The 14,342-nt window shown below is 38.6% G+C and overlaps 1 long non-coding RNA gene across 4 annotated transcripts in view; it reads left to right on the top strand.

Moving 5' to 3' along the window:
- LOC144381563 (uncharacterized) overlaps positions 1-14,342 on the top strand; it is a 625,721-nt gene that overhangs the window by 130,787 nt on the left and 480,592 nt on the right. Inside the window, exon 3 of one of the 4 annotated variants that reach the window (XR_013446915.1) lies at positions 11,643-11,687. The exons of the other annotated variants lie outside the window; for them this stretch is intronic. This is a non-coding gene — a long non-coding RNA (uncharacterized LOC144381563). Of the gene's footprint in view, positions 1-11,642; positions 11,688-14,342 lie in introns of those variants that run through there. 4 annotated transcript variants of the gene reach the window in all.

Here is a 14,342-nt window from a genome sequence, read left to right on the forward strand (position 1 = left end):
GAATCTTTGTTTCCAGTTGCCCTAGAGATTACAAGATTCAAACTTCCCTTATTAATGTCTATAAATTAGTATTTTTATGACATAAGAATCTTAAGATTCTTTCATTGTATTCACTTTCTTGTGACTTCTGTGCTTTTTCATTTTATAATTCTAGATATGTTCTAAACCCCTAATATAGTATTTGTTCTTTTACAGTAATTTGTTTACATTTATCAAATGTTTAACCTTTTTACTTTTATACACCCCTATTTTTTCCTGCCTGAAGAACACCCTTTATTATTTCCTTCAGTGTTCATGTTATTGTGAAGAATTCCCTCAGATTTTGTCTGAAAATTTCTTTAGTCCACCTTTGTTTTTACAGAATATTTCCACTAAATATAGACTTCTAGATGGCATTATATTTTCTTTCAGCACACAATATGTCATTCTATTGTTCTCTGGCTTCCATTACTTCCATTAAGTCATAAGAACACTGAAGTGTTATTTTGCTCCTTTGCACTCAGTGAGAGTTGGTAAAATTACCTCATCAGTCATTTCCAGAAGTAGAAATTTATCATAATTTCAATGATCTTATTTCTATTTTAATAGTATCATAGTTTTTTATTTCTTGCTTATTTTTTTCAATTTCATCTTTTATTTAATGTTATACATAATTGTTTTATAAGGTCTTTCAGATCATTCCAGCATCTAAAGTCCTTGAGGGCATAAATATATTATTTTCCCTAACTCTTGTCACTTGTTTCCTCCTGTTTTGGTAATTGAGTTTTTTAAATTTTAATTTGTAGAAATTTATAGAAGTCTGGGTCTACAAAGCTTTCCTGTAAAGAGGCTTGTGTTTGCTTCTATTGGATACCAGATTACCCTTTCTATCTGGAATGATCTTTACTTAGTGTATTAGAGCTTGGGGTTTATGAATTACACTGGAAATATAAATTTGGACTCCAGAACCATTTGAGAATAAATGTAACAAGTTCTCATAATTCTCTTGACAGCCTAAGTAGAGACAAATAAATTTAATTTTTGCTTTGAGCAAGCAGATTTTTTTAAATGGCTACATTTTCACTGAGGATGTAGTCCCTTCAAGAGGCCCAAGATTATGTTAAGGTCTTAAATTCAGCAGATCTCCTTCCAGATCCACATGGTTTCTCCCGTTATCTCTCACATCCATTAATATCCAAACTCTAAGCCCCTGATTTTGACATTTTCTTCCAAGACAGCTGAAGCTTCTTCTACCTACCACTCTTGTTTCAGCTAATTTATGCTTACTATATTTGCTTTCCTTTTTTGTGTGCCTTGGGGATTTCTCTTATGACGTAGGCAATAGATGTAAAAGTATTTTTGCTGTTGGTGTTGCTTATCTAGAACTTACATACTTCTCAGTGTGAGGACTTTTTAGAATATGTAATCCATCCATACTGCTAAAAGGAGTCACATATAAAGTATTGAGTAACTTTCTTAACATTCCATTAAATGACACAAGTTTTAACTTGATTCATCTCTTTTTACTGATGCTTCAGAAAAGCAATAAAGGAAAGTCCTTCTGTCCTTTAGGTTAGACTTAGAACACTAGGAAAGGAATCCAGCTTCAACTCTTCCAAGTGATACCATAAAGGCCCTAACAAAGTGAGGGGGAACAAAAAGTACCCTAAAATGATTTTCATGTGAAGAGACTCATAATCCTCCTAAATGCCCCCAAACCAGACTATTTCTAGGGCTTCCATCTCAGGTTCTTCAGATGGTACAACATACACACAGATTACTCCTATCAACTTCATGAGTTAAATTTCTGACTGATGGAATTTCTTTCCATTTGCTGGCCAAATTGTTCTTTCCTCACTGTTATTATAGACTCCACATGATGATTAAATATCCATACCATAGCTCATTTAGATACAAATTCTTGGCATTACCAATGACCCTTTAAATATCATTTTTCCCCCATTCCAATTGTCCTTTTTTGTTCCTTTCATAGACCCAATAGTGCACTACCTATAACTACCTATAGCTTAACATAAGTCACTTCTAAAAACCAACTAAGTCTAGCTAGAATAACTTCTATAACTGCTTACTAAGTAGACAAAAATCAAATGCAAAGCTTCTTGTGTGTCTTTTGCAATGAGAGAGAAGGAAAATACACAAACATCTGTTACAGTTAGAGCAAACTGGAAAACCTCTAGAGATTAACCATATTGGACACCAACTTGGAAAAATATCAGTATGATATGTTTAGAAAAATGAAATCCTGAGTTGCTACCCAGCTTCTTTGAGAAAATGTTTTGCCAATTCAAATATAAATACATGTGGTAATAATCAATGCCTGTGGCTTTTCTAGATTACTATTAAATACTCATTCTAAAAATAATGCATTTATTTTTATTGGTGTAACTTAAAACTTTTGTTTAAAATTCTAACTTAAAATATAGACCTTTAGATACTTCAAATAAAGAGTATTAGCCAAATGTAAAGGAGTAAAGGTAAAGGGGAAGGTGAGATAAAAGAGGAAGAGTAAAAATGTGGAAGAAAAATGAAAAGAAAGAATAAAATGGAGAAAGAAAGTATTGGGGGCAGAGAAGTAGTCTAAAAAAGGTTGGAGGTTTAGAAGCAACCCTTTCTTTTTCTCCTTGCAGTTAGATATGGACATGTGACTGACTCTACCTACCAACATAATGTGAACTAAAATGATGTATGCCATTTCCAAATTTTAATCTTTCATATTCTCTCTTCCTTAGTCTGACAGCCAGATACACAGAACCCAGTGGAAGACTCAAGCTCTAGGGTGGCAGAGGCACTAAAAGGAAGAAGTATGGATCCCTGAATGACTGCTTAAAATAGAGTCTTTCCTTATGGCAGGCTCTTACTAAACTGACACATAAGCAAGAACTAAACTTTTGTTTTGAGGCATTGAGATTTCAGAGATCTTAATTACTCAGGCTTGCCTGCCCAATTAAATTGTTTTCTTGAAGTGAGGAATTCTGATAAATACCAAAAAGGCCTGGCATTGGCTTACCAGTTAGAAACCAAGCAGTAAAGAAACAGCTGACATAGGTTCAAAAAAAAAAAAAAAAAAAAGATAGTAACATATTGGATTACACAATGGCAAAATAATAAAACTGTTGCCTGTTTTCCACATGACAATAAAATCTCAAGATCTAAAAATAGCAAGAAATAATCAGAATGTTGTGAGTTACCTGCTGCTGGCTTCTTTAGGCAAGGTATTACAAGAAAGTGATGCACTTTAAGAAGAATTGGCTTGTTTCAAACAGAAATAGAAGAGAGCATAGAAGTTTAGAAAAGTCTACTGCTACTAAACCTTTAATAAAAGTTTGAGAAAAGCTTCAAGAAAAAAAAAAAAAAAGTCCAGTAAGACTTCCCAGTTAAACAAAGTAACTTAACCTTGTAACAAAGATTGATTAAGGGTCCAAACCTCCAAACCATGCTTAATGTCTCAGATAGCCTCAGGTTGCCTCTGTTATGTTCAGGGAGGAATATGGGAGAAAATCTTTTTTTAAAGATTTATTTATTTATTTATTTATTTATTTAACAGAGAGAGAGTACAAGCAGGGGGAGCAGCAGGCAGAGGGAGAGGGAGAAGCAGGCTCCCTGCTGAGGAAGGAACCCAATGCGGGACTCGATCCCAGGACCCTAGGATCATCACCTCCAGGATCATGATCTGAGCCAAAGACAGTCACTTAACCAAGTGAGCCACCCAGGCACCCAGAAAATCATTTTAAAAGGAAAAATAAAAGCAAAGATGAGAACCAGTGTAGAAAACAACTAGGAAAGAGTATGTTTATTGGCACATGAAACTGATTGGAAACAGTAAGATCAGTAGCCTATTACTTTTTTGAGGGAGTTATATTGACAAAGAAATTACAGACCTGGTCTAAGACATCCCTCAAGCAAGAATGATCTGTGAAAGCTGTGCCTCCTTCAAGGCATACGTCCCAACTTCTACTTCAGATGTGGTCAAGGAAGATACGGACAGGCAACCACCTCCCAGAGGATAGAACCAGGGGCCATGAACCAGGGAGTTTCTCCAAGAGAGCAGAACTGGGACTAATTAAGGAACTTCCTCTATCTCCAGAATAGGGAACATTTCATAATATCTATCCAGTGAATTTGAGCTGTTATACACCAGTGACTGTATTAACCATTCTATTTCTTAATGCAAGTGTTTATGGTGTTTATTCAGTCTCTGTTACACCAGTGTATGGGAGGGGGGAGGTCGAAAATTTACTACTTTAGCCCATAAATCACCAAACAATGAGGCGTTTCATCTCTCACTGAGAATCAACTGAGAGATTCTGCACTTTGAGCAGGATGAATTACTAGATGGGACTTTAGGTTGTCTTGCTTGCAAAAAGCATGTCTTCTGTGCAAGAAAGGAACAGTGAAAAATATACTTGGTGGTTAGAAAGGCAGACTGTGCTGGTATCTTCAGTAAAGTTCATTTTCTTCTGGATGCCCAGAGACTGTTTCCCAGGATCCTTTTTGCACTTAAGTGTGGACATATGAATCCGTTTGGACCAACAGGAATAGGACAGAAATTATACATATAATTTCTATGACTAGACACTAAAAATCTCTTCACAATCCTCCACACTCTTTCTGTATCAACAAGCTGGATCGAGGATCAGAGGAGGATTCTGAGGCCCTGTGGGAGTGTGTAGCCATGAAATGGAAGTAGTTTGGTTCCCTGAATGACCGTATGGAGCGGTGACACCACCACCATTACCAAAATGCACTGCAAAAAATAAATGCTTATTAGGTTACCCACACTGAGATTTTGAAGTTGTTATAGCAGTTAATCTACTTTGGCTAAAATGGCTTTCAGACTGAATACTGAAAATTAGTGTCAATCTTCCATTTTTCTCTCCCTTCTTACATAAGATCACTTAAATAATAGGTCTATTGTGGTACCTAAATATCTTTCAAATACTCCTCTTTCTCACTGTCCCTATTGCCACTGCCTTCAGGTCCTCATAATCTTGCATCAGAATTATTGATAGAGTCTTCTACTTAATCCCCTTACATTCCAGTTCACTGCCTATACCCTAATTCATCCTGGACACTGCTTCCAGAAAATTTTCTTAAATGCAAATCTCCCTACTCAAAATCTTTCAGCGTCTTCTAAATAACTTCAGAGAAATTCCAAATTCCTTATCACAGACTAGAAGGACTTCACAATTTTATCACCATCTACCTCTCTGGCCACATCTCCCCACCCCACTCCACCACATGCTCTCAAATTTCTTCCATACAGAAGTATCCTCTAGGTCTTCCAATTATGTAGCTCCCCTAGGTAACTACCAAGAGCCTGGTTGCCTGCTTAGGGTGTGAACAGAAAACAGATTCCTGCTCTCACTGTGTTACTCTGAAACACTCAAGCTTTAGCCACCGGTACCCTTATTCCTCACCTCTTAGTCCTCACTCTTCATCCAGTACCCGAACTTCTCTCTGTTCATTGCTGAATCCTTGGCCCTCTTCCTTGGTCCATTTTCTGTTAATGTCTAACTTGACACTTATATTTAGAATAGGGACTAATCCTATTTTGCCCTCATACTAGTCTGACTCCACTTGACCTCATCCTTCAATTTTACATTCCCACTGACCTCTTTCAGGATAATTCCCTCCACCAACTAGCATCTACTCTCTCTGCTACTTCCTAGGACTATCAAGCCTCCAGTTTCTCCTATTCCCCACCACCCAATGGAAGCCTTACCTGGGGTTGAAAACAAGACTAACACAGGCTTCTTTAAACTTCCATTCCAGTGTCCATACTTACTTCACTTAGCGTATGCCCTCCTATTTTGCCTGGAGATCCCAAGTCATCTTTAAATACCAATTCAGATATTACCACCTCTGTAAAATTGTCCTTGATCCTCAAAGTGGAGTTTTACCTTTTCTTTGCCATACTCCCACAGCATCTATCTATAGCCCTATTTTATTACTAATTTCATTGTATTTTAACATTTTGTTTACTGTTCATCTCTAGAGAGTAAGATCACTGAGGGCAGAAATTTTTATTCATGTAGCCCTGATTCCTAGCATAAGGCAGGTGTTTCTTGATCAAACCCATAACATCACTGACACCCAAAATGTAGTTGAGGAAGAACAAAAACAGGATTCAGCTTGGCAACATGGATTAGTCAAAAACACACTAAGCTGGGTCAAAAGACGTAACTCGGTAACTATTTCAAAGAGCAATGAGCAAGGCATCTTAAACTCCCTAGAACATGGACTCATTTGATCAATAAGGATTCTACAACTCCAAATTCTAGATATCACACAGACATATTTGTCCCATATCAGAAGTGGTGGGAGATGGGAGCACATAGAACAGTTTATCATGGACAACACCAGATTCCACGCAGAACTTTAGAGCTTGGTAAGATCTGTGACCACCTTACTTTCTCACACATTAGTAGCAATACTTTATTAATCAGAATTTTATCAACTATCATCTTTTCTCCCTAGCAAAATAAACTTTTTGGGGCGCCTAGGTGGCTCGGATGGTTAAGCGTCTGCCTTTGGCTCAGGTCATGATCTCGGTGTCCTGGGATCGAGTCCCGCATTGGGCTCCCTGCTCCTTGGGAGCCTGCTTCTCCCTCTGCCTTTCTCTCTCGCTCTGTCTCTCATGAATAAATAAATAAAATCTTTAAAAATAAATAAATAAAAATAAACTTTTTGATTGCCCTCTGTAAACTATATATATGTATATTTTAATATTTTATTTATTTGAGACAGAGATAGCAAGAAAGAACATGAGCAGGGAGGAGAGGGAGAAGCAGGCTCCCTGCTGAGCAGGGAGCCCTAAGTGGGGCTGGATCCCAGGACCCTGGGATCATGACCTGAGCCAAAGGCAACCGCTTAACCAACTGAGCTACCCAGGCGCCCCTAAACTATATTTTTATGATTTTTGTCTGATTATTGTCCAGCTTCCAAATTACCAAGAGCATCTTCAAAGGTTTTGCCATTTTGCTGATAGTTACCACTGAATATGTAAACAGAAATACATTGGTTTTTAAAATCGTTATTTCTAAGTCAGAAGCTAGCTGCTTCATGAGAACTATCTTACTCATAGGATAAAATTGCCAGCGATATTTGGCTTGATTTAGCCTAACTTGGAGAAGGGGCCAAATCTGTCATAACTGATACTTGCCCGAGCTCGTATCCAGAGAGCGAGGAGCATATGCATGTTATCAAGTCATTGTCTCATTACTCCATCAGTTCTGTGTGTGTGCTGGGCAACACTGTGTCTGTCTACTCTGAGCCTGAGAACCAAACCTTAATGCCAATAGTTATCAGGCTTCTGGGGAAATGGCAAAAGCTAGACCGTGGTAAGATTAAGATCCAACTGGCTATGCGAGGATGTTAAGAAAGTTTGGGGAAAAAAATTGGCCTGGTGAACAAGTTGCTTTTATGCTCCTTTAGCATGTTTAGAAGTTTTAATACACATACACAAGTATACCAGTTTTTTTCAGAAAGATCTGACATCTCACAAGCCTACTAGAAAAAAAAATTTTATGTAGTTCTAATTATTGATGACAGTTAGAAATGTATCTCAAAGTTCCCATTATAATTAGATATGTGTCTTGAAGTTCCCTTTAAGTATATAATTTAAATGTGTCTTGAAGTTCTGGGAAAGTAACTTTATCTTATATCCTTTTTATTTTAGGAAAATTTTTAAGATCAAAACAACGTCAGGAATATGTAGAATGGGCATTTTGAATAGGAGTTTTCTTGCTTTCCCAAAGGGTCTTCATTATCAGGGATCTTAGATCCTATTTCCTCCCATGTCAGCAGGGAGTTGCAGAAATGACACTAGCCAGACTGTGGGAACAAACACCAAAGTGTGAGCTCCCCATGCATTTTTCTCTATTAAGCCAGAGCCATAGAAGACTGTGGTAGTTTCTGCTCTTTTTGGCTTCATTTCCTCACATACACAGTTTTCGTAGGTTAAGATATAAATCCTATATTTCTCTGAAATTCAAGAAAAGCCAGACACTCCATAAGATTCATCAGTCAGCTAAGCAAATACGCAGTGTCTCAGTGCCTAGGAATATTCAACAAATATGGTAATTGATTTGCATATTTCGGTGACCCAATTTCCTTTCCTTTAAATTTAGTATCAGAGCAAAACTAATGAATACATACATACATTTTGATAGCTTTAAGTACTCTACAGCAGTCTCTAGTCCCTCATTGACCCCTTGAATTCCTGAAAGTAGGTTTTTCAACGCAACATAATGTATTCAAGGACAGGTGATAAAAGGTAAATAATGCCTGAATACCTTTAGCATGAATAAAATTCTAAAATCTAATCTACCACCAAAACTTCTCAATTCCTGAATTCTTGAGGTCTTTAATAGGGCAGCAAATTCTCTGTTATTCTTCCCATTGAGAGCTCCAGTCTAATTCCCCTCTCTTTGAATCTGAGCTGGGCTTAGTATGTTGATTGATCAGTAGAATGCTGCAGATGGGCTGTTTCGGCACTTTGGAGACTCAGTGATCAGAAACCTTGCAACTTCTTCCCAGACCTCTTAGAAGACTGTGTGGGAACACTAAGCTACCATGTTAGAAGTCAGACTACTTTGAGACCGTCATGATAGAAGATCAAGCCACACGAAGAGGTCCTGGAGACACCACGTGGAAAGAGCAAGAGACCAAGAAACAATCAAATATGTGAGTGAAGAAGCCACCTTATTAAGTGGATTCTCTGGCTCTAAATGCCTAGCTGATGCCCCAAATGGATCAGAAACAAGCTGGCCCCTGAGCCTTGTTTGGATTCCTAGATCAGAAAATCCTAGGAAAATGAAATGGTTGTTCGAAGAAGTAACCACGTGTTGATGTAGTTTTGTAGCAATAAATAAAATAGAACAGAATTTGGTACCTGCATTTGGATGTCATTATAAACAAAAACCTAAAACATATAACACTGGCTTGTGGACCCAGCAGTGAGCAAAAAAATGGAAAGGGTTCACTGGGCTTGAAGGACTGTGAGGAAATCATGACCAGAGGCTGGAGAAAAAGGTCCCCTCTATTGTGTAGTGGTAGAAGATTTGGTAACATGAAGCACCCCCATAATTTGCAACAAACAAAAAAACCTAATGAACTGAATGATTTATCTGAAGAGATTTCCAGATAAAATGCTGAAAGTGACAATCAGCTCTTTATAGCTGTAGAGCATAATGTTCAAGAGAATTAAAAAGAAAAAAAAAAAACTGTTCAGCTTTCAAACAGAATTGAGAAGAAACAAAGGAACCAGGACTCTCTGGATTTAAAAATAAGAGTTTTTAATCCTAGTTTTTCTAATTAACAAAATGCTCTCAAAATAAGGAATGGCCTCCAGGTAAATACTAAAGCTCTAATGCTACCAGTAAAGCATCACCTTAGGGGTAACCATATCAAAATATGGCTAAGAATTACTGAAGGATGTGTATATACTAGGGCTTCTAAAAAATCTTAAGGTCCTGCTTCTCAGATCCTCTCTCCGAGACAAAAGTGCCTCTAAAAATCTTAAGGATATTTTCTCCAAGCATCCGGACTCCTGGTCCCAGGTTTAAAACCAAACAAAACCCCTATTTTGGAAAGAAGTGTGGTCTGGCTTCGAACCAGTGGAGTGGATTATAATTTGATACACACAAACCCACAAAGTTTTTAAAGGAATCATATTAGTTTGAACTGAAATTACAAAATGAAAAGAGGCCTTTGAACCTTTGAATTTCTTTGGGGAGAGAGCAGGCTAAGTAAACTAGTCAGTTGGAAACAAGGACCATTTCTCATGGAAAAGGAAGCAGGAGTCAGTGGCAGAACCAAGAGTCCAGAGGGCAGAGCAAATAGCCAGGAAGAATCATTCTCAAGGGTCAGGACCGGGCCCTAATCAAGAAGTGGCAACACATGTCCAAATGGATTTCATCATTGCTACAAACCAATGAGTGTTTATATGATTTCTGCTTTGCCCCTTTTTGAGCCAGTGTCCACTGGGGTTCTCCCACCCAGTTCTGCCATTTTATGTTGTGTGTTGGGGTGAGGAGAAAATTTGTCTCTGGCTCACATGTCTTCAGAATTGTGCTGAAGAAACTTCATCTGAGAAACTTACATCTGGACCTGATTTAACTGATCAGATCCCAGACCTCAAGCAAATGCTGAAAAAAAAAGGAGGAGATTGGGGGGCTTTGGGATATGTGAATATTTTGTGCATTGCAGGGAAATGTAAGTAACTTGTGGCCAAAAGACAGACTGTAAGGCTAAAGGTGTCTACAAATTCTTTGCTACTTTCCCCACTGAATCTTGACTGGTATTAGTGACTTGCCTGACCCATAGAATACAGTGTAGGTGAAATACTAGGACTTCTGAGGCTAGATTATGAGAAGCCTTGCAGCTTCTGTCAGGGTCCATTGGGACACGTTCTCTGAGAGCTCTAAGTCACCCAGTAAAATATCTGAGCATCTCAAACCACCAAGTTGTGAGAAGCATAAGTCATCAGCAGAGGCCCTACTGCATGAGACACCATGTGGAGAGAAAGGTTAAGGAGCATTGAGGTGCCAAATATGTGCATATAAAGGGCCATCTTGGAAGTGGCAGCTGCAGCCGGAGCTGCCCTTGATTACATCATCTGGACCCATTCCCAAATTCCTGATCTACATTATTGGGGTGGGGAGGCGGTTCATTTAAGCCCCTAAGTTTTGAGAGTTTACTACACATCAATAGATAACCAGAACATTTTCCTTGCTTATTTTCCCACCACGTTTCCTCCCAAGTTGAAATCTTTCTATTTTAGAATCTTTCCCATGGGTTTAAACTTTTAGGCTACAGTACGATAACAAACTTCTAGAACTACCCTAATTGTAGAACTCCTTTTATATATAATGTTTCTCCTTTCATATTAGATCCCCATTTATAGAACATTTTACCACAAACATGAGTGCTCCTTATTGGTTTATTCTTTCAAAACATGCTGCCAAAACTGAACTTGTAATTCCAGAGTGCTCTGCTTCTTAACCACAGCAAATGCTGATGTTACTCATTAGCTGGTAAATGCCACTTTGTTCCTATCCTTTTTGATAAGGCATAAAGCAGATAACATTTCAGTAGACTATGAAGCTGCCCCAGCTGATACCAAGTGGGAGAGACACAGTCTCCATTGAACTCTGCCCAAATTGCAGATTCATGGACAAAATAGATGTTGTGTTTCAAGTCACTAAGTTTTGAGAAATAACTGACTTTGAATCCTATCAAGAAGAAAATTTTTCTCCCTCCCCTTCCAGAAACACAAATAATAACCCTATTACAACCTGTTTATAGGAGCTATTGCATACTTGAATAAAAATGAAAATTTTCCGTGGGGATCACCTACTCCAGACAATCTCCCAATCCTTGCTGGCACTGAAAATAACATTGCTGTTTTAGAAAACAGATGCTCCCCATTTATTAAATATAACAGGGTTTCTGGCTAAGTTGGAACAGAGACTCAGAATGCCACAGTGTGAGGTCAGTCCCAAACCATTCCCCACACACGCTGCTACAACTCATTGAATCCTATCCACAATGGCGAATGTTTTTGTTTAATTCACCTGCAGCATATTTACCAAGGGCCTGTGGTGTGCTCAGTACTATTCCAGAACCTGAGCTTACATCAGGAACAAAATAACATCAAAAAAAAACAAAAAAAAACAAAAAAAAACAAAAAAACCTGCTTTTCTAGACCTTACATGCTCTTCAGGAGCAAGAAAATAAACAGGTGAATGAGACCATGTGTTAGTGATGATCATCCTGTAAATAAAATAAAGGGAGATGGGAGAACCAGGGAGAGAGCAATTTGAAATATGAGAAGATGGCAAAAGACACGGATGCTCAGAGGCAAGCCCTGTGGATATCTGGCAGGGGAGGAAAGCAGTCCAGTGTGCAAGGACCAGAAGGAAGGGCTATGCCTGGTGTTTTCCAGTATATGTGATAGATGGAGAATCTTGGTGGAAGGCAGAGAGTAACCAGGGACCTAAAGTAATCGGAGTGGCTCAGACTCGACACCAGGGTGGTGAGAAGCACAAAAGCACCGATTCCAGGCACAGGGGGGAGGTTGTACTTGAGCCAACACTGGCCCAGCCTCCTGGAGTCCTATGCACTACAGGAAGGTGAAGGTTGTGTGGTGGAACTGAAAGCCCCGAATCTAAGCAGCTCAATGAGACCTCCACACCCAGAGAACCAGGTGCTAAAGCACGAATAAGGACATACTGCTAGGAACCCAAGCAATTCTGCGTGGCATCTCCCTTCCCATCCCGCAAACCACCTGTCTTTACCTCCACATCACCTCAGGAAAACACACTTTTTAAAGCACATTTTATTTTGAAAGAGTCTCAACTTACTGAAATGGTGTAAAAATTGTACAATTTAAAAGTCACTTGTTAATGGAGGCCTCGTGATCCTTGAATACATTAGTGTTTGTTTCCTACAAACAAGGACATTCTCCTACGTAATCTCAATATCCTAAAAATAAGAGCTACATATCCACATCTGATTCTTAGACCCTACTCAAGTTTCACAAATTAATGAAGGGACTGTATATTCTTTCCTTATTTATTATCTACTGTTATTTTCTAGGCCCTCCTCTGGCTCCCATTTTAGACAGAAGCAATACATTTGTGAATAAAACAGAGTAAGATTCCTGCCTTCGAGGAGTGCATATTCCAGCAGATGGAGAGAGAGGAAGAGATCTAAAAAAGGAACACATAATAAATTACATAATATATTAGAATTACATGGAAAACTATGGGGGGGGTTGTGAAACAAGATAAGGTAATCAGGGGTGATGGGAAGAGGAGTTTGCAATTAAAACAGGGCAGTCAGGGTTGGCTCATTTTCTCCTAAATCTCCAGCGGGCTTGAAGGAACAAAGGCATTTTGCCATGTCTGGAATATTCTAGGTAAGTATGAGTAGAGCGCATTGAATGAAGTGTGAGATAGAGGGGATGAGGTAGCAGAGAACTCTAGGTCTTTATAAGGACTCAGTCTTTGATTAAAAGTGATATCAGGAGCCAGTGCAGAATTTTCAGCCAAGGAGTGACATAAATGGACAATCAGGATTATCGGCTGTAATGTTGAAAAACAGACTGAACAGGGAGCTATGGCAGATGCATGGCTACTCATTAAAAGGCAATTCTAGAAATCCAGGTAGGATACTCTGGTGGCTTGTCCATGGTAGTAGCAGCAGTAGGTGAAAAATAATGAGTCCTCTGAATACGTTTTGAAGTTACAAGAAAGAAAAGGCATCTCTGTGCTGGGAGGAAGCAAGTGGTGGACACCTTTAAGGTACCAAAGGACAACCTAGACAACCCAAGGAGGGTAAGTGCCACCATATGAGTGACCTCAACGTATACAAAATGTGCAGTAGGCTAGTGTAGTGAAGACCTAGACCACGTGGTCCAGAACTCCAGCGAGCAGGAACAGAAACCAGGACCACACTTCTGAGGATCTTTATCCTGAGTGCCTGTTTGCTGCAATTAACAACATAATTTTTGAAGGTCTGGCATGACACAGTCCTAGAATTCTATTCTCAAAACTACTGATGCAGATTCTCCAGTGGCAAAACCCCAAAACGTCATTGTGTTTAGTGTAGTATTTTTTCTTTTCTACTTTCACTCCAACCAAAACAGTGGAGTACAGATGACCCTAGAACAACACACGTTTGAATGCATTGGTCCACTTGTATGTGGATTTTTTTTTTTTTTTTTTTTTTTTTTTGGTAAATGCAGTACTGTATTCTCTTATGATTTTGATAACATTTTCTCTAGTTTGGCTTTATTGTAAGAATAGAGTGTATAATACAAATAACGTATGCACTAACATTGGGATCTGCCTCTCAGATACATTTGGTAGGTATTTATACTGGGGGGGACCTCTTTTCACTTAATACCCATTTTATTAATAAGGTGAGGCCATATGCTTCAGGAAGTTATGTGGACATGTGTACTAACACAAAGCTCTTCTGAGGTAATATCCTCCCACAACACAACTTTCCATTGACTTACCCTCCATTCAAAGAGGTAGAGTCAGTCAGGCCTTGTTTCTCCAAACACCTACCACTTTAATGGAGAAAAAAAAAAAAAAAGAAAAAGAGGCTGTATAACAAAAAAAGGGTAGACACCATGTTTGCCTTACTCTAATTCCTTTTCTCTTCAAGAAAAGAGGCCAACTGACAATTCCCCCCAAAAATCTCCAAAACTGTGAGGGACTGAAATGTCTAATATTCTAAAAAGCTTCTTAAAATTTTCATCTATTTAAAAAAAATTCATTAAAATGAAATGGATTATACATCAGGGTGGGGGAGAAACATGGCTAAGTGGC

Source organism: Halichoerus grypus, chromosome 4, assembly GCF_964656455.1.
Source record: "Halichoerus grypus chromosome 4, mHalGry1.hap1.1, whole genome shotgun sequence".
Taxonomy (NCBI): Eukaryota; Metazoa; Chordata; class Mammalia; order Carnivora; family Phocidae; genus Halichoerus; species Halichoerus grypus.